The 19834-nt window shown below is 47.6% G+C and overlaps 1 long non-coding RNA gene across 1 annotated transcript; it reads left to right on the top strand.

The window, feature by feature from the left end:
- Window positions 1-872: 872 nt before the first annotated feature.
- LOC144373731 (uncharacterized) lies at window positions 873-6984 on the top strand. Its single transcript, XR_013433292.1, has 2 exons — window positions 873-1280; window positions 4278-6984. It is a non-coding gene; the product is annotated as an uncharacterized LOC144373731 (long non-coding RNA).
- Window positions 6985-19834: the final 12850 nt, after the last annotated feature.

Raw genomic sequence — 19834 nt, forward strand, 5'->3', positions numbered from 1 at the left:
CCTTATAATCCTCAAAGACAAGGCGTTGTTGAGCGTGCTCATCGCACCTTAAAGAAAACTTTGCAAAAACAAAAAGGTGGAATAGGAGCTGAGCACACTCCTAAAGAACGCCTGTCCTTAGCTCTCTTTACCATTAATTTTTTGAATTTGGATATTCATGGTCGCTCTGCGGCCGATAGACATGTGTCCCCTCAGCCTTCTGTGATTGGCTATGTTAAGTGGAAGGATGTTCTTACGGGCCAATGGAATGGCCCCGACCCCATGCTGACATGGGCATGAGGATCTGTATGTGTTTTTCCCCAGGATCGCACGGAACCGTTGTGGGTCCCTGAACGCCTGACAAGAAGCGTCTTAACATCAACCAACCAGCAACAAGAGTTACCACAGCAATTCTGTGATGAGGATCTTCATTCTTCTAAGTGCTCTGGCTCTGGTGCTGGTGCCGATGGCACAGACGACACAAATGCAGTGGTGGGCAGTGGCACGGGCATGGCCAATGCCAATGCCGGTTCATGATTTAATGATTCCAGGAATGCTTCCCACATCATCGGTGACTATTTGGCCAGGAATTGGTCCATGGCGGCAGAAGACATGATCCAGTCTCAACTGACTCAGATAGCTGTCTTGAATAGTACCCATGTTGATCCCGGAACTTGGGTTAATTCACCGATTTGATATCTTCTGCCTTTTTTTTTTTAAAGAGTCGGTGGGAGTAGGCATTTTTGGTGCAATGTGTTGCTTCGGTATGTTCCTGTTTGTGGTTTCTCTGTCGTCTCAAGGCCCGCAGTGCTCACGATAAGGCTATGATCATACAAGCTCTTGCAGCTTTAGAAAATGGCAACTCACCTCAAGTCTGGTGTGGTGAGCCGTTCCTGCGGACTGTGGTTGCCATTACATGATGGCGCTGGCTCCGTTGTGGTCTGTGAAGGACAACTCCATATCAAAGAGAGTTGGCGTGTTCCCAGCTCCTTATCAGAGAAAGTTGGCATGTCATTTTCTAGCACCCTGTGAGAAGGGTACACGTGGCAGCTTTGCATTGGGGTTCGAGGTGCTTTATTAAGGCTGGGAGGGGCATCCAATTATTATTCCGGGTAGTAGAAGAATCATTAGAAGAATATCAAGGGCCTGAATAAACTGCTGAAAGAAGATTCCTGAGTCGCGTCTTCCTTGCGGGCAAGGGGGTCGTGACAAGTGGTGCCGAGACCCGGGAGAAAAGAAACAAAGAAACACCCAGGAACCAGAACTTTCAGCAGTCAGGGAGGCGCGCCGGTAAGTCCCAGGTAAGGTGGGACCCGCTGTTAAAAAGCGGAGGCTCCTCTATACATAAAGAGGGAGCATTAAAAGGTACCTGCTCCTCTGTAAAAAGAGAGGGCGTTACATCTCATAGCAATTGCACTCTGTATTTTTGTTTTGTTTTCTGTGTATGTTCGTTTTGTTTTGTGTACTTTCACTTTCGATTTCTGTGTTTTCTTGTGTTGCGTTATGGGTGCTGTGACTTCAAGTCCACTCCTTCTAGTCCTCGATGGCCTTTTACGTTCCAAGGGACTGGAGGTGAAACGCAGTACCTTAGAGAAATTTTTACAGAGGGTAGATACAGCTGCACCGTGGTTTGCATTTTCAGGCAGCCTCACTACACCCAGCTGGGATAAATTAGGCAAAGACCTTGACTTTGCTCGTGAGCAGGGCATGCTAGAGGGCGGGGTGATACCCCTCTGGAAGATGGTCCGTAGTTGTCTTACGGATGGCAGATGCCAAGAAGCGCTTGTTAAAGGGCAGGAGGTTTTAGAACAATTGCATGAAGAAAAATCAGAAACAACAGAGAGCGAAGTGTCTCAGGAAGAGGGGAGTGTGCGGGGCGTGGAGAACGGGAGGAGACTGTATCCAGATCTCAGTGTGCTGCGCACGCCCCCATGCGAAAGTGGGTCAGAGGTAGAAGATAATGAAGAGGAGGAGCTGGAGACGCTGTCTCGGCAGCTAGGGAGTTTAGGTACAGGGAACAGAGATAAGCAAGGGCTCAAGAACGGGCGGCCTCCCGATCCGCCTCCGTATGGCGGGGGTGTTTCGGGCTGCCGCTGCTTTCCTCTGTTTCTCAGGGCTGGCATATCATTGCTATTGACATTAAAGACTGTTTCTTTTCTATTCCTTTGCATCCTAAGGACTCACAGCGTTTTGCCTTCACCCTTCCCTCGTGTAATCACGAGGAACCAGATCAAAGGTTTGAGTGGGTTGTTTTACCACAGGGAATGTCTAACAGTCCTACGATTTGCCAGATGTATGTAGGGAAGGCACTCGCACCTCTCAGACAACAATATCCTTCCATTAAGATTATTCATTATATGGATGATGTATTATTGGCAGCCAAATTACAACAGTCAGTTTATGAGGCCTATAAAGACTTGGTGAAGTTGTTAGCTCAGTATGGATTACGTATTGCACCTGAGAAGGTTCAAACAGGGGATTCTATTCAGTATTTGGGAGCGACGATTAAATATGACATGTTAAAACCACAAAAAGTTACTATAAGAACTCAAGATCTCCAAACTTTAAATGATTTTCAAAAACTGTTGGGAGATATTAATTGGATAAGAGGTTATTTACATATTCCTAATATCGTGCTCCAGCCTTTGTATGCTATTCTTAAGGGTGATCCAGATCTTACTTCCCCTCGTACCCTCACTAAAGAGGCCAGAGCGGCCCTTATAAAAGTAGAAGAAGCTATACAACATGCTACTCTATGCAGGCTCCAGAGTGATAAACCTTTCCAGTTATGTGTGCTTGCCACTATGCGGCAGCCTACTGGAGTACTGTGGCAAGATGGGCCTTTACTATGGATTCACCCACATGTATCCCCAGGAAAATCTTTAGAATACTATCCTGATGCTGTTGCAGCGTTAGCACTTAGAGGGATTCAACAGAGCATTCAATTTTTTGGACAAGCACCTTCTTCTCTTATCATACCCTATTCTAAAGCTCAAATTAATGTTTTGTGTGCTACTCTGGACAACTGGGCCATTCTATGTTGTTCGTTTCAAGGGGATATTGATAATCATTACCCTTCTCATCCATTACTCCATTTTGTTAAAGAGCATCCTATCATTTTCCCTAAAGTAACTTCACCCACTCCAATTCCGGGGGCTGTTAACATTTTTACTGATGGCTCTAAGTCTGGAATGGGAGCTTATGTGATTAATGACTCTCCTCCTGTCCAGCATCAATTTGCTCCTGGAAATCCACAATGGGTAGAACTACAAATTGTCATTGAAGTTTTTAAACAGTGTTCTTTTCCTTTCAATCTCATTTCGGACTCCATCTATGTGGTGCAGGCGCTCAAAATTTTGGAGGCTGTAGGAGCTATTAGTGACACCCATTCTGTGTCTGCTTACTTTAATCAGCTTCAACAGCTTATCCGTAGCCGTACTGCCCCCTTCTATCCAATGCACATTCGGGCTCACACCTCTCTTCCTGGCCCGTTATCACAGGGTAATGCCTGTGCTGACTCGGCAACTAGAAGCCAGTTGGTATGCTTGGCCTCCTCCTTAGAAGAAGCTAAATTGTTTCACCACAACTTTCATGTCAATGCTATGACACTGCGCAGACGTTTTTCCATCTCCAGAGCAGATGCTCGTCAGATAGTATTACAATGTCCCCATTGTGTCACATTTCTTCATCCTCCTACTTATGGTGTAAACCCACGAGGATTGAAGCCATTGGTTGCCTGGCAGATGGACGTAACTCACGTGCCTGACTTTGGTAACCTCAAATATGTACATGTTTCTATTGACACATACTCTGGAATTATTCATGCTTCTGCTTTATCGGGAGAAAAGGCACGTAATGTTATTACTCATTGCTTAGAGGCATGGGCAGCATGGGGTGCACCTGCATCCCTTAAGACTGATAATGGACCTGCTTATACTGGCAGACAGTTTACATCCTTTTGTTCTGCTATGGGAGTACAACTTGCTCATGGGTTGCCTTACAATCCTCAAGGGCAAGGCATTGTTGAACGTGCCCACCGCACCTTAAAAGAAACCTTAGAAAAACAAAAAGGGGGAATAGGAGTTGACCACACTCCTAAAGAACGCCTGTCCTTAGCTCTTTTTACCATTAATTTTTTGAATTTGGATATTCATGGCCGCTCTGCGGCCGATAGACATGTGTCCCCTCAGCCCTCTGTGACTGGCTATGTTAAGTGGAAGGATGTTCTTACGGGCCAATGGAACGGCCCTGACCCCGTGCTGACATGGGCACGAGGATCTGTATGTGTTTTTCCCCAGGATCGCACGGAGCCGCTGTGGATCCCTGAACGCCTGACAAGAAGAGTCTCGAGATCTACTAACCAGCAGCAGGAGGTGCCACAACAGTCCCATGATGAGGAGCTTCATTCTGATGAGTGCTCTGGCTCTGATGCTGGTGCCAACGGTACAGATGGCACCAATGCAGTGGTGGGCAGTGGCACGGGCATGGCCAATGCCAATGCCAGTTCATAGTAATTCTAGTGTCCTCCCCACTCTTTTTTCTACCTCATGTGAGATGTCTGCTCCTTGTACCTCTCCTAGAGGGGACATGGAAAATATTTTTAATCAGTCTCAAGTTAATCTCACAGGAGTTTTTTGTTTCAGTCTTGGGAACACTAATTGTATTAGCCTTAAGACTAAAAATTTGACTAACTGGGAGGACCCATTGCGGTCCAGTCGAGTCTCAGGGAGTATTCTCAGTGCTGTATTGAGCCAAGTAGTTTCAGGGAAGCAATCAGGCTCAGGGACCCCCGCAACTAGCTCTGTTTTAAACATAACTACTTTAGCTATTATCTCCGAGGTATTAATCCCAATGCCTCCTTCTTCTAATAGTACTTGCTATGCCACTCATTTCAAGGCCTCTCCCTACTGTACCCCTAATTTTGGTTTTCCCCCGACATTTACGCCTTGTCAGGATCATTCTTGGGAGAAACATCAAGTTGCTAAAGGTTTCTCCTTTTCCCCCCCTCTGAAGAGATATGTTTATAACTTTAACAACAATGCCAACTCCTCTACAGGAACAGGTTGGTCCTGGTTTCAATGGCTAATTTCCAATGAGAAGGGGGCTTCAGCCGATATTTCCGCATTGGCTCAATTACTAGGAGCCAAAAGTTGGCTGGCTAATGTTTCTGGCACTACTAAGGAGAGTGAACGAGGTAATAGGCTTACATCTGTTTCGTTCAACTCTCTGTTGCATTATGCCACATTGCCTCCTGCAATGGTCTGTATCCAATCCCCGTTCCTGTTCCTTTTAGCTAATCACACCTCATCGGGGATGCTGGATTGTTCTATTATTACCTGTTTCTTATCTGAGTGTTGGAATGGTTCTTGGACTGTAGCAGTAATTATGAAAATTCCAACTTTTGTCCCAATCCCAGTCACTGCGGATCCAGATAAATTTCCTATTGTAGAGCTACTTAGAGTCCGCAGAGAGTACAAACTGCTGCCACTATTAATCAAGTTGTTCAACAAACGTCCACTATACTTGAATCGCAAAATGCGATTAATCAACATATTTTGTCGGGGATTTTAGCTACCAACCAAAGAATAGATTTTCTTCAAGCTCAGGTAGAAGAATTGGCTGACCTAGTACTTTTAGGCTGCATTGACCAACGTGCACATTTATGTATAACCTCTGTCAGATTTAATGATTCCAGGAATGCTTCCCACATCATTGGTGGATATCTGGCCGGAAATTGGTCCATGGAAGCGGAAGACATGATCCAGTCTCAACTAACCCAGATAGCTGTCTTGAATAGTACCCGTGTCGATCCCGTGACTCTGGGTCAATTCACCAATTGGATATCTTCTGCCTTTTCCTTTTTTAAAGAGTGGGTGGGAGTAGGCATTTTTGGTGCACTGTGTTGTTTTGGTATGTTCCTCTGTTTGTGGTTTCTCTGTCGCCTTAAGGCTCGTAGTGCTCAAGATAAGGCTATGATCATACAAGCTCTTGCTGCTTTAGAAACTGGCAACTCGCCACAGGTCTGGCTTGCGCATCTTAAGCACTAAACTTTTGACATGGTCATTGCACCCCAAGTTATTATAACATTGCACTGGGATTGACATGTCTTTCCTCGTTATTCTCTTAGTGTCAGAAAGCCCTTGCACTCTGCCGGTCTTGCTACCATTGCACGCAGATGGGTTTCTACACTAGTGCCTTTGACATGGTCGTTGCACCCCAAGTTATTATAACATTGCACTGGGTACGACATGTCCTTCTTTTGTCTTTCTCTTAGTGCTGGAAAGCCCTTGCACTCTGCGGGTCTTGTTGCCATTGCACGCAGAAGGGTTTCCACACTGGTCTTTATCTATCACTTTAAAGTCCGTGCCTTTCTTTCAGGGTGCTGCCAACTTGTTTGTAGTTGTACCTCTGCATGGCCACAGTTCAACCTCAGCTATTCCCTCTTACTCACCATCGTCACGATACAGGATGCGAGGCAAGGCACTGCACTTGAGTGATCCATTGAGAAGAGGGACCTCAAGGGGAGCATGTCCTATTGCATGCGGGTTTGACGTGTCTCCGCCCCGCCCCACGAAAAAAGGCGTCGGCTGATATGGTGTCAGGTCTGGGGAAGGCGCCCCCTGGGGCTGGCCCATACTATGCAGCCACTTTTGCACAGTGGGATAGGACCTCTACTCTCGCCTGTATTGTCTTAGTGAAACAAAAAGGGGGAGCTGTGGTGAGCCGTTCCTGCGGACTGTGGTTGCCATTACATGATGGCGCTGGCTCCGTTGTGGTCTGTGAAGGACAACTCCATATCAAAGAGAGTTGGCGTGTTCCCAGCTCCTTATCAGAGAAAGTTGGCATGTCATTTTCTAGCACCCTGTGAGAAGGGTACACGTGGCAGCTTTGCATTGGGGTTCGAGGTGCTTTATTAAGGCTGGGAGGGGCATCCAATTATTATTCCGGGTAGTAGAAGAATCATTAGAAGAATATCAAGGGCCTGAATAAACTGCTGAAAGAAGATTCCTGAGTCGCGTCTTCCTTGCGGGCAAGGGGGTCGTGACAGTCTGGCTTGTGCATCTTAAACAGTAAATCTTTGACATGGTCATTGCACCCCAAGTTATTATAACATTGCACTGGGATTGAAATGTCTTTCCTCTTTATTCTTTTAGTGTTGGAAAGCCCTTGCACTCTGCTGGTCTTGCTACCATTGCACGCAGATGGGTTTTCACACTAGTGCCTTTGACATGGTCGTTGCACCCCAAGTTATTCTAACATTGCACTGGGTTCGACATGTCCTTCTTTTGTCTTTCTTCTAGTGCTGGAAAGCCCTTGCACTCTGCAGGTCTTGTTGCCATTGCACGCAGAAGGGTTTCCACACTGGTCTTTAGCTATGGCTTTAAAGCCCGTGCCTTTCTCTCAGGGTGTCGCTAACTTAATTGTGGTTGTCCTACAGAGGTAGTCCCAGCTACCCCCTTTTGTTCACCATCGTCACGATACAGGATGCGAGGCAAGGCACTGCACTTGAGTGATCCCGCAGTGGACCGGGACCTCAAGGAGAGCATGTCCTATTGCATGCGTGTTTGACATGTCCACGCCCCGCCCCAGGAAAAAAGGCGTCGGCTGATATGGAGTAGATCTGGGGAAGGCGCCTCTTTAGGACTGAGCCATGCAATGCAGCCATTCAGCACAGTGGGATAGGACCTCTACTCTCGCCTGTATTGTTTTAAGAAAACCGAAAGGGGGAACTGTGGTGAGCCGCCTCTGCTGCTTATGCAGATTATGGTCGCTATTACAAGATGGCGCTGGCTCCTCTGTGGTTTGTGAAAAACAACTCCTTATTTGGGAGAGTTGGCACATGGCTTTTCAGCACCCTATGAGAAAGTTCCACGTGAGAGTTTCGCATTGGGGCTTGAGATGCTATATTAAGGCTGGGAGGGGATTCAGAGGGATCAGTAGAAGAAATATCAAGGGCCTGAATAAACTGCTGAAAGAGGATTCCCGAGTTGCGTCTTTCTTGCGGGAAAGGGGTCCATTACAAAGTCTCTAAACTCTACTTTCCGTATCAGTTATTCTGCACCCCAATCTAAAACCTCTGTTCTCTGTATCAGTCCTTCTGCACCCCAGTGTCCAACCTCTGCTCTCTGCAAAAGTCCTTCTATATGCCAGTCTCAAACATCTGCTCTCTGAAACGATCTTTCTGCATCCCAGTCTCCAACGTCTGCTCTCTGCAACAGTCCTTCTACACCACAGTCTCCAACTCTGCTCTCTGCTAGAGTCCTTCTGCACCCCAGTCTCCAACCTCTGCTCTCTGCAACATTTCTTCTGCAGAACAGTCTCCAACCTGTGCTTTCTGTAACTATCCTACTGGACCCAGGTCTCCAAACTCTGCTCTCAGTAGCAATCCTTCTGCACCTCAGTCTCCAACCTCTGATCAAGGAAAAGATTTTTCTGCATCCCAGTCTCCAAACACTGCTCTCTGTAACAGTCCTTCTGCACATCAGTGTCCAACCTCTGCTCTCTGTAGCTATCCTTCTGAACCTTATCTCCAAACTCTGCTCTCTGTAACAGGCCTTCAGCACCAGTCTCCATCCTCTGATCTCTGTAACAGTTCTTCTGATCCCCAATCTCCATCCTCTGCTCTCTCTAAAAGTCCTTCTGCACCCCAGTCTCCAACATCTGCTCTCTGCAAGGATCCTTCTTCTACCCAGTCTCCAACCTCTGCACTCTGTAATAGTCCTTTTGTATCGCAGTCTCCAACCTTTTCTCTTTGTAACGGTCCATCTGCACCCCAATTACCAAACTCTGCTTTTTATAACAGTCCTTCTGGACCTCAAACTCAAACCTCTCCTCTCTGTAACAGTCCTTCTAAGAATCAGTCTGAAAGCTCTGCTCTCTGCATCGATTCTTCTACACCCCAGTCTCCAAACTGTGCTATCTATAACAATCCTTCTGCACCCAAGTCTCCAAACTCTGCTCTCTGTAACAGGTCTTCTGCAACCAAGTGTCCAAACTCTGCTCTCTGTAACAGGCCTTCAGCCCCTCAGTCTCCAACCTCATCTCTCTGCAACGGCCCTTCTGCACCCCTGTCTCCAACTTCTGTTCTCCGCAACAGTCCTTCTGCACCCCAGTCTCCAACCTCTGCTCTCTGCAACACGCCTTCTGCACCCCAGTCTCCAAACTCTGCTCTCTGCTACGATCCTTCTGGACCCCAGTCTCCAACCTCTGCTCTCTGTAACAGTCCTTCTGCACCACAGTCTCCAAAATCTTGTCTCTGTAACATCCTTCTGCACTCCAGTTTCCAAACTCTGCTCTCTGTAACATTCATTTTCCACCCCAGTTTTTAAACTCTGCTTTCTGCAGGTGTAAAGCGGCACCCCAGTCTCCAACCTCTGTCCTCTGAAACAGTCCTTCTGCTGCCCAGTCTCCAACATCTGCTCTCTGTAACAGTCCTTCTGTACCGCAGTCTACAACCTCTGTTCTCCATAACGGTCTTCTTTCACCCCAGTCTCCAAACTCTGCTTTCTGTATCAGTCCTTCTGAACTCTAGTCTCTGCTCTCTGTATCTATCCTTCTGTACCTTTGTCTCCAACCTGTGCTCTCTGTATCATTTCTTCTACACCCCAGTCTCCAACCTCTGCTTTCTGTACAGTTTTTCTATACTGCAGTCTACAAACTCTGCTCTCTTTAACGGTCCTTCTGCACCCAAATTTCCAAACTCTACACTTTGTAACAGTCCTTCTGCACCTGAGTCTCCAAACTCTGCTCTCTGCAACAGTGCTTCTACACCTCAGTCTCCAACCTCTGCTCTTTGTAACAGACCTTCTGCACCTCAGTCTCCAACATCTTATCTTCGTAAGATCCTTCAGTAAACCAGTCTCCATACTCTGCTCTCTGTAACAGTCCTTCTGTACCTCAGTCTCTAATTCTGCTCTCTGTAAGATTTTTCTGCACCCCTGTCTCCAAGCTCTGCTCCTTGCAACTATCCCTCTGCACCACAGTCTCCAACCTCTGCTTTATGTAACAGGACTTCTGCACCTCAGTCTCCAACCTCTGCTTTATGTAACAAGACTTCTGCACCTCAGTCTCCAACCTCTGCTCTCTGCAACAGTCCTTGTGCACCACAGTCTCCAAACTCTGCTCTCTGCAACAGTCCTTCTGCACCCCAGTCTCCAACCTCTGCGCTCTGCAACAGTCCTTCTGGAACTCAGCCTCCAACCTCTGCTCTCTGCAACAGTTTTTCTGCACCACAGTCTCCAAACTCTGCTCTCTGTAGCATTTCTTCTGCACTTCAGTCTCCAAACTCTGTTCTCTGCAAGGGTACTTCTGCAACTCAGTCTCCAAACTCTACTCTGTGCAACAGTCCTTCTGCACTTCAGTCTCCAACCTCTGCTCTCTGTAGCATCCTTCTAAAACCAAGTCTCCAAACTCTACTCTCTCTAACAGTCTTTCTGCACACCAGTATCAAAACTCTGCTCTCTGCAATGATCCTTCTTAACCCCAGTATCCAACGTCTGCTCTCTGCAACAGTCCTTCTGCACCACAGTGTCCAAACTCTGCTCTCTGCAACAGTCCTTCTGCACCCCAGTCTCCAACCTCTGCTCTTTGCAACAGTCCGTCTGCACCCTAGTTACCAACATCTGATCTCTTCAACAGTACTTCTGCACCACAGTCTCCAAACTCTGCTCTCTGTGAGAATCCAACTGCACATCAATCTCCAGCCTCTGCTCTCTGTAAGATCCTTCTGCACCCCAGTTTCCAAACTCTAATCTCTATAACATTCCTTCTCCACCCCAGTCTCCAAACTCTGTCTTCTGCAACAGTTTCCCTGCTCCCCAAACTCCGAGATCTGCTCTCTGTAACAGTCCTTCTGTACCGCAGTCTCCAACTTCTGCTCTTTGTAACGATCCTTCTACACCCCAGTCTTCATCTCTGCTATCTGTATCAGTCTGTCTGAACCCCAGTCTCCAAACTCTGTTCTCTGTATCTACCCTTCTGCACCTCAGTCTCCAACCTGTGCTCAATGTAAGTGTCCTTTTGCACCACAGTCTCCAACCTCTGCTCTCGGTAACAGACCTATACCGCATTCTTCAACCTCTGCTCTCTGTAATGGTCCTTCTGCAGCCCAATTTCGAAACTCTGCTTTCTGTAACAGTCCTTCTGCACCTGAGTCTCCAAACTATCGTCTCTGTAACAGTCCTTCTACACCTCAGTCTCAAACCTCTGCTCTCTGTAACAGTCCACCTGCACCTCAGTCTTCAACCTCTGCTCTCAGTAAGACCCTTCAGGAACCCAGTCACCAAACACTGCTCTGTATAACAGTCCTTCTCCACCTGAGTCTCCAAACTCTCCTCTCTGTAACAGTCCTTCTACACCTCAGCCTCCAACCTCTGCTCTGTGTAACAGTCCAACCGCCCCTCAGTCTCAAACCTCTGCTCTCTGTACGATCCTTCTGCACCCCAGTCTCCAAACACTGCTCTCTAGTACAGTCCACCTGCACCTCAGTCTCCAACCTTTCCTCTCTGTAACAGGCCTTCTGCAAGCCAGTCTCCCAACTCTTCTCTCTGTAGCAGGCCTTCTGCACACCAATCTCCAAAATCTACTCTCTGCAACGATCCTTCGGCGCCTCAGTCTCCAACATCAGCTCTCTGCAATGATCCAACTGCACCCCACTCTCCAACCTCTGATCTCTGCAACAGTCCTTCTTCACCTCAGTCTCAAAATTCTGCTCTCTGTAAGGTGCTTCTGCACCCCTGTATCTAAACTTTGCTCTCTGTAACAGTCCTTCTGCACCTCAATCTCCTACCTCTGCTCTCTCTAACAGTCCTTCTACACCTCAGTCTCCAAACATTGCTCTCTGTAAGATCCTTTTGAAACCAAGTCTTTAAACTCTGCACTCTGTAACAGTCCTTCTGCACAACAGTCTCCAAACTCTTCTCTCTGCAATGATTCTTCTCCACCACAGTCTCCAATATTTGCTCTCTGTAACAGTCCTTCTGCACCTGAGTCTCCAAACTCTAATCTCTGTAACAGTCCTTCTACACATCAGTCTCCAAACTCTGCTTTCTGTATTAGTCTTTCTGAACCCCAGTCTCCAACCTCTGTTATCTATGTCTATCCTTCTGCACCTCAGCCTCCAAACTCTGCTCTTGCAACAGTCCTTCTGCACTCCAGTCTCCAAACTCTGATCTCTGCAACAATCCTTCTGCATCCCAGCTTCCAACCTCTGCTCTCTGCAACAGTCCTTCTCCACCCCAGTCTCCAAACTCTGCTCTCATCAACAGTCCTTCTGCACCAAAGTATCCAACCTCTGCTCTCTGTAAGATCCTTCTGTACTCCAGTATCCAAACTCTGCTCTCTGTAACATTTCTTCTCCACCCCATTCTTTAACCTCTGCTTTTTACAAATGTCCTGAAACACCCCAGTCTCCAACCTCTGTCCTCTGCAAAAGTCCTTCTGCTACCCAGTCTCCAACATCTGCTTTCCGGAACGGTCCTTCTGCACCCCAGTCTTCAAACTCTGCTTTCTGTATCAGTCCTTCTGAACCCCAGTCTCAAACCTCTGCTCTCTGTATCTATCCTTCTGCACCTCAGTCTCCAACCTCTACTCTCTGTTACAGTTTTTCTATACCGCAGTCTCCAAACTCTGGTCTTTCTTATGTTTTATTTCACCCCAATTTCCAACCACTTTTTTGTGTAACAGTCCATCTGCACCTCAGTCTCCAAACTCTGCTCTCTGTAACAGTCCTTCTACACCTCAGTCTCCAAAATCTGCTCTCTGTAACAGTCCATCTGCACCTCAGTCTGACACCTCTTCTCTCTGCACGAAAATTCTGCACCCCAGTCTCCAACCACTGCTCTCTGTAACAGTCCACCTGCACCTCAGTCGCCGAACTCTGTTCTCTGTAAGATTCTTCAGGAACTCAGTCTCCAAACTCTGCTCTCTATAACAGTCCTTCTGCACCCCAGTATCCAACCTCTCCTCTGTGTAACAGGCCTTCTGCACAGCAGTCTCAAAACTCTGCTCTCTGTAGCAGGTCTTCTGCACCGCAGTCTCCAACCACTGCTCTCTGCAATGATCCTACTTCAACACAGTCTCCAACCTCTGATCTCTGCAACAGTCTTTCTGCAACTCAGTCTCCAACTTCTGCTCTCTATAAGATCCTTCTGCACCCCTGATTCCAAGCTCTGCTTATTGCAACTATAATTCTGCACCCCAGTGTCCAACCTCTACTCTATGTAACAAAATTTTGCACTTCAGTCACAGACCTCTGCTCTCTGCAACAGTTCTTCTGCACCCCAGTATCCAACTTATGCTCTCTCTAAGAGGCCTTCTGCAATGCAGTCTCCAACATCTGCTCTCTGCAACATTTATTTTGCAGACCAGTCCCATCCTCTGCTCTCTGCAACAGTCATTCTGCACCCCAGTCTCCAACCTCTGCTCTCTGCAACAGTCCTTCAGTAGCCCAGTCTCCAAACTCTGCTCTCTGTAACAATCCTTCTGCACTTCAGTCTCCAAACTCTGTTCTCTGCAACGGTCCTTCTGCACCTCAGTCTCCAACCTCTACTCTCTGTTACAGTTCTTCTGCACTTCACTCTCCAACCTCTGCTCTCTGTAGATCCTTCTAAAACCCAGTCTCAAAACTCTGCTCTCTGTATCTATTATTCTACACCTCAGTCTCCAAACTCTGCTCTCTGTTACAGTTTTTCTATACCGCAGTCTCCAAACTGTGGTCTCTGTTACAGTCCTTCTGTACCCCAATTTCCAACCACTTCTTTCTATAACAGTCCTTCTGCACCTCAGTCTCCAAACTCGGCTCTCTGTAACAGTCCTTCTACACCTCAGTCTGACACCTCTGCTCTCTTCAAGATCCTTCTGTACCCCAGTCTCCAAACACTGCTCTCTGTAACAATCCACCTGCACGTAGTCTCCAAACTCTGCTCTCTGTAAGATTCTTTAGCAACCCAGTCTCCAAACTCTGCTCTCTATAACAGGCCTTCTGCTCCCCAGTCTCAAAACTCTCATCTCTATAACAGGCCTTCTGCACGCCAGTCTCCAAACTCTTCTCTCTGTAGCAGGCCTTCTGCACCCCAGTCTCCAAAATCTACACTGTGCAACGATCCTTCTGCACCCCACTCTGCAACCTCTGCTCTCTGCAATGATCCTACTGCACCCCAGTCTACTACCTCTGATCTCTGCAACAGTCCTTCTGCACCTCAGTCTCCAAATTCTGCACTATTTAAGATCCATCTTCACCCCAGTATCCAAACTCTGTTCTCTGCAAGAGTCCTTCTGCATCCAAGCTCCAACCTCTGCTCTCTGTAACAGGACTTCCGTACCTCAGTCTCAAACCTCTGCTCTCTGCAACAGTCCTTCTTCACCCCAGTCTCCAAAATCCTCTCTCTGTAACAGCCCTTCTTCACACGAGTCTCCAAACTCTTCTCTCTACAACCATCCCTCTTAACCCCAGTCTCCAACCTCCGCTCTCTGCAACAGTCCTTCTGCACCCCAGTCTCCAAAAACTGCTCTCTGCAACAGTCCTTCCACACCTCAGTCTGAAAACTCTACTGTCTTCAATGAACTTTCTGTACCCCAGTCTCCTACCTCTGCTGCCTGTAACAGTCCTTCTGCACCTCATTCTCCCAACTCTGCTCTTTGTAAAATACTTCTGTAAACCTGTCTTTAAACTCTGCACTATGTAACCGTCCTTCTGCACAACAGTCTTTAACCTCTGCTCTCTGTAACAGGACTTTTGCAACCAGTCTCAAAAATCTGCTCTCTATAACAGGCATTCTGCACCGAGTCTCCAAAATCTTCTCTCTGCAATGATTCTTCTCTATACCAGTCTCCAACCTCTTCTCTCTGCAACAGTCCTTTTGCACCACACTCTCAAACCTCTGGCTCTGTAAGATTAATCTGAACCCCACTCTCCAACCTCTGATCTTTGTAACAGTCCTTCTGCACCCCAGTCTCCAACCTCTACTCTCTGTAACAGTCTTTCTGAACCTCAGTCTCTAACCATTGCTCTCTTAAACAGTCCATCTGCACCACATTCTCCAAACTCTGCTCTCTGCAACAGTCCTTCTGAACCGCAGTCTCCAACATCTGCTTTCTGCAACAGTACTTCTCATTCCAGTTTCCAAACTCTGCTTCCTGCAATGATCCCTCTGGACCCCAGTCTCCAACGTCTGATCTCTGCAGAGTCCTTCTGCACCAGAGTCTCCAACCTCTATCTCTGTAACAATCATTCTGCACCTCAGTCTCCAAACTCTGTTCTCTGCAAGGTCCTTCTACAAATCAGTCTCCAACCTCTACTCTCTGTAAATTCCTTCTGCACCTCAGTCTGCAACCTCTGCTCTCTCTAAGATTCTTCTGCAACCCAGTCTCCAAACTCTTCTCTTTGTAACAGTGCTTCTGCACACCAGTCTCTAACCTCTGCTCTCTGCTACGATCCTTCTTCACCAAAGTCTCCAACCTATGCTGTCTTCAACAGTCCTTCTGCACCCCAGTCTCCAATATCTACTCTCTGCAGAAGTCCTTTTGCCCCTCAGTCTTAAAACTCTGCATTCTGCAAGACCCTTCTGCACCCCAGTCTCCTACTTCTGCTTTCTGTAACAGTCTTTTGCACCTTATCCTCATAACTCTGCTCTTTGTAAGATCCTTCTACAACCCAGTCTTTAAACTCTGCACTCTGTAACAGTCCTTCTACACAACAGTCTCCAAACTCTGCTCTATGTAACAGAACTTCTGCAAGCCAGTCTCCAAACTCTGCTCTCTGAAACAGGCCTTCTGCACCCCATTCTCCAACCTTTTCTCCCTGCAACGATTATTCTCCCCCCAGTCTCCAACCTCTGCTCTCTGCAACAGTCCTTTTGCACCCCAGTCTCCAAACTCTGCTCTCTGTAAGATCCATCTGAACCCCAGTCTCCAAACTCTGCTCTCTGTAACAGTCCTTCTACATCCCAGTCTCCAACATATGCTCTCTGCTACATTCCTTCTGCAGCATAGTCTCCAACATGTTCTCTGCACAGTTGCAGAGAGTTGCAGCACAGTCTCCAAACTCTGCTCTCTGCAACAGTCCTTCTGAAGCCAAATCTCCAACGTCTTCTCTCTGAAACAGTCCTTCTGCACCTCAGTCTCCTACCTCTACTCTCTTTAACAGTCCTTTTGCACTCCAGTCTCCAACTTCTGCTCTCTGCAACAGTCCTTCTGCACCCAAGTCTCCAACCTCTGCTCTCTGCAACCATACTTCTGCACCCCAGTCCTCAAACTCTGCTTTCTGCAACAATCTTTCTGGACCCCAGTCTCCAACCTCTACTCTCTGGAAGAGTCCTTCTTCACCACAGTCTCCAAAGTCTGCTCTCTGTAAGATCAATCTGCAATCCAGTTTCCAAATTCTGCTCTTTGTAACATTCCTTCTCCAAAACAGTCTTTAACCTCTGCTTTCTGCATGTGTCCTGCAGCACCCCAGTCTCCAACCTCTGTCCTTTGCAACAGTCCTTCTGCTCCCCAGTCTCCAATATCTGCTCTCTGTAACAGTCCTTCGGCAACCCAGTCTCCAAACTTTGCTTTCTTTATCAGTCCTTCTGAACACCAGTCTCAAAACTCTGCTCTCTGTGTCTATCTATCTGCACCTCAGTCTTTAACCTGTGCTCTCTGTAACTTTCCTTCTACACCCTAGTCTCCAACCTGTGCTCCCTGTAATAGTTTTTCTATACCGCAGTCTCCAAACTCTGGTCTTTGTAACGGTCCTTCTGCACCCCAATTTCCAACATCTGCTTTCTGTAACAGTCCTTCTGCACCTCAGTCTCCAAACTCTGCTCTTTCTAACACTACTTCTACACCTCAGTCTCCAACCTCTGCTCTCTGTAACAGTCCACCTGCACCTCAGTCTCCTAACTCTGCTCTCTGCAATAATCCATCTGCACCCCAGTCTCAAAATTCTGCTCTCTGTAACAGTCCTTTTTTAACTCAGTCTCCAATCACTGCTCTCTTCAACAGTCCTTCTACACCCAAGTCTCCATACTCTGATCGCCCCAACGGTCCTTCTGCACCCCAGTCTCCAAACTCTGTTCTCTACATTGGTTCTTATGCAATGCAGACTCCAACCTCTGCTCTCTCTAACAGTCCTTCTGTACCAATGTCTCCAACCTCTGTTCTCTGTAAGGGTCCTTATGCACCTCAGTATGCAACCTCTGCTTTCTCTTTCAGTCCTATTGAACCACAGTCTCAAAACTCTGACCTCTGTGACGGTCCTTCTGCAACTCAGTCTGCAACCTCTGCTCTCTGCAACAGTCCTTTTGCACCCCAGTCTCCAACATCTGCTCTCTGCAACAGTCATTCTGCACCCCAGTCTCCAAACTTTGCTCTCTGTAACAGTCCTTCTGTACTGCATTCTGCAACCTCTGGTCTCTCTAAGGGTACTTCGGCACCAGAGTCTCCAACCTCTGCTTTCTGTGTCAGTCCTTCAGCAATCCAGTCTCCAATCTCTGCTTTTTGTAACTGTCCTTCTGCACCTTAGTCTCCAACCTCTGCTCTCTGCTACAATCTTTCTGGACCCCAATCTCAAACCTCTATTCTCTGCAATAGTCCTTGTACATCCCAGTCTAAAACCTCTACTCTGTGCATAAGTCCTTCTGCACCCCTGTCTCAAACCTCTGCTCTCTGTAACAATCCTACTGCACCTCATTCTCCAACCTCTGCTCTCTGCAACGGTCCTTCTGCACCTCAGTCTCCAACCTCTACTCTCTGTAACAGTGCGTCTACACCTCAGTCTCCATTCTCTGCTCTCTGTAAGATCCTTCTGCAACCCAGTCTCCAAACTCTACTCTCTGTAGCAGTCCTTCATCACCCCAGTCTCCTAATTGTGCTATTTGTAACAGGTCTTATGCATTCCAGTCTCCAAACTCTGCTCTCTGTATCAATCCATCTGCACCCCAGTCTCCAACGTCTGCTTTCTGCAACAGTCCTTCTGCACTCAAAACTCCAACCTCTTCTCTCCACAACATTCCTTCTGCACCCCATTCTCCAACATGTGCTCTCTGAAAAGTTTTTCTGTACCCCAGTCTCCGAACTCTGCTCTCTGTACAGATCCTTCTGCACCCCAGTCTTGAACCTCTGTTCTCAGCAACGATCATTCTGTACCTCAGTTTCCAACATCTGCTCTCTGCAACGATCAGAAGAGCCCACTCTCCATCTTCTGCTCTCTGCAGCAGTCGTTTTGCACCCCAGTCTTCAACATCTGCTCTCTTCAACAGTCATTCTCCACCCCAGTCTCCAATCTCTGCTCTCTGTAACAGTTCTCCTGTACCTCAGTCTTGAACCTCTGCTGTCTGCAACGATCCTTCTGCACCCCAGTCTGAAAACTCTGCTAGCTGCAACAGTCCTTGTGAACCCCCGTCTCCAACATCTGCTTCCTGTAACAGTTCTTCTGTACCTCAGTCTGAAAACTCTGCTCTCTGCAACAGTCCTTCTATACCCCAGTCTCCATACTCTGCTCGCCCCAACGATCCTTCTGCACCCCAGTCTCCAACGTCTTCTCTCTGAAACAGTCCTTCTCCATCCCAGTCTCCAACCTCTGCTCTCTGCAACAGTCCTTCTACAACCTAGTCTCAATACTCTGCTCGCCCAAACGATCCTTCTGCACCCCAGTCTCCAAACTCTGTTCTCTACATCAGTTCTTCTGCACCCCAGTCTCCAACCTCGGCTCTCTGTAACAGTCCTTCTGTACCCCCATCTCCAACCTCTGTTCTCTGTAAGGGTCCTTATGCACCCGAGTATCCAACCTCTGCTTTCTGTATCAGTCGTTTTGCACCACCTTCTCCAAACTCTTCCCTCACTAACAGTTCTTCTGCAACTCACCTGCATCCTCTGCTCTCTGCAACAGTCCTTCTGCACGCCAGTCTCCATGCTCTACTCTCTGCAACAGTCCTTTTGCACCCCAGTCTCTGACATATTCTCTCTGCAACAGTCATTCTCCACCCCAGTCTCCAACCTCTGCTCTCTGTTACAGTTAATCTGTAGTGCATTCTCCAAACTCTACTCTAGGTAAAGATACTTCTGTACCCGAGTCTCCAACCTCTGCTTTATCTATCAGTCTTTCTGCACCCCAGTCTCTAAACTGTGCTCTGTGTAACTCTACTTCTGCACCTTAGTCTCCAACATCTGCTCTCTGCAAAAGTCCTTCTTCACCCTAGTCTTCATACTCTGCTCGCCTAAACAACACTTCTGTACCCCAGGATCCAATAGCTGTTCCCTACATTAGTCCTCTGCAACTCAGTCTGCAACCTCTGGTCTCTGCAACAGTGCTTCTTCACCTTCCTCTCCATCTTCTGCTCTCTGCAGCAGTCCTTTTGCACCGCAGTCTCCAACATCTGCTCTTTTCAACAGTCATTCTCCACCCCAGTCTCCAATTTCTGCTCTCTGTAACAGTTCTTCTTTACTGCATTCTCCAACCTCTGCTCTCTCTAAGGGTACTTCTGCACCTGAGTCTAGAACCTCTGCTTTCTGTGTCAGTCCTTCTGCACCCCAATCTCCAACCTCTGCTCTTGTAACTGTACTTCTGCACCTTAGTCTTTAAGTCTGCTCTCTGATACAGTTTTTCTGGACCCCAATCTCCAACGTCTACTCTCTGCAACACTCCATCTACATCCCAGTCTACAACCTCTGCTCTCGGCAACAGTCTTTCTGCACCCCAGTCTCCAACCTCTGCTCTCTGTAACAATCCTTCTGCACCTCAGTCTCCAACCTCTGCTCTCTGCAACTGTCCTTCTGAACCTAAGTCTCCTACCTCCACTCTCTGTAACAGTTCTTCTGCACTTCAGTCTCCAACCTCTGCTCTCTGTGAGATCCTTCTGCAACCCAGTCTCCAAAC

This window comes from Ictidomys tridecemlineatus, unplaced genomic scaffold (assembly GCF_052094955.1).
Source record: "Ictidomys tridecemlineatus isolate mIctTri1 unplaced genomic scaffold, mIctTri1.hap1 Scaffold_4649, whole genome shotgun sequence".
NCBI classification, from domain to species: domain Eukaryota; kingdom Metazoa; phylum Chordata; class Mammalia; order Rodentia; family Sciuridae; genus Ictidomys; species Ictidomys tridecemlineatus.